Here is a 1,085-nt window from a genome sequence, read left to right on the forward strand (position 1 = left end):
TTTTTTTAAGGTATGATCATTTATTTGTTACCCTTAAAGACTTGTTTTTGACTGGACTCAGACTTAGAAGTAGAAGCTCTCAGAGAGGACAGCCTACGTCTCTTGGCGATCTGTTCCTAGTGCTTTTCTTTGGCTTCCTTCATTCTCTTGGCCAAAAGTTTAGCATATTCTGCAGCCTCCTCCTTGTTTTTCTTGGTTCGTTGTTTCTTTAGAGCAATACAATGGCGTTTGTGTTGCAGGACACGTGGAGTAACAAGACGCTGAATCCTGGGTGCTTTGGTCCTGGGCTTCTTACCTTCTTTGTTTAACGGCTTTCTGATCACGTTTTGGCAGACATCATCTTCTTTAGAGAGATCAAAAAGCTTTCGGATTCTGCTAGCTCTTTTAGGTCCCAACCGATGAGGCACAGGAGTATCTGTCAGTCCAGGGATATCCTTCTCTCTCTCTCTCTCTCTCTCTCTCTCTCTCTCTCTCTCTCTCTCTCTCTCTCTCTCTCTCTCTCTCTCTCTCTCTCTCTCTCTCTCTCTCTCTTACAATAACCAAGTTGAGAACACTGAGATTAGTAATCATCCACGATGCATCCTTGAACAGACTTGCGCTTCCTCTCTCCAGTTCTCGTTGGTCTATAACAAGAATGCCCCTTACTCAACAGCAGGCGCACTCTGCCGTGGGTCAACACACCTTGCTTCATAGGAAAACCTTGTTTGTCATTCCCGCCACTGATTCGGACCCCATAACTCTTCCACTCTTCACACCGAGCATCAGCAGCCACTTCTGTGGCAAGCGCTTCTCGTAGAATGTAGAATGTACGAAGCTTGTGCTCATCATCCACTTCGATGAGTTTCTGACTGCGGGTCGCAGGGAAGGAGATATTCAGCTCCATCTTGACACAGCCGACCGCCTAGGAGGCGCCACGAAAAAGAGCCCCCTTTTTCTTGAAGTGCCACCCTTCAGCCTCTGCTTTGCCCTTTGGCTCAAGTTTTTTTTTTTTTCCTAGAATGATGTAGTATGATGTTAGGATTACAGAAGAGTTTAGCAAAAGCTGCCATCATGTGGGTTTATTTATTTTTCTCCTTTTTTTTTTA

The 1,085-nt window shown here is 45.2% G+C and overlaps 1 pseudogene; it reads right to left on the minus strand.

Annotated features, from left to right (window-relative positions):
• On the minus strand, positions 1-883 carry LOC114695977 (annotated as a pseudogene).
• Between the last annotated feature and the right edge of the window lie 202 nt (positions 884-1,085).

Source organism: Peromyscus leucopus, chromosome 9, assembly GCF_004664715.2.
Source record: "Peromyscus leucopus breed LL Stock chromosome 9, UCI_PerLeu_2.1, whole genome shotgun sequence".
NCBI lineage: Eukaryota > Metazoa > Chordata > Mammalia > Rodentia > Cricetidae > Peromyscus > Peromyscus leucopus.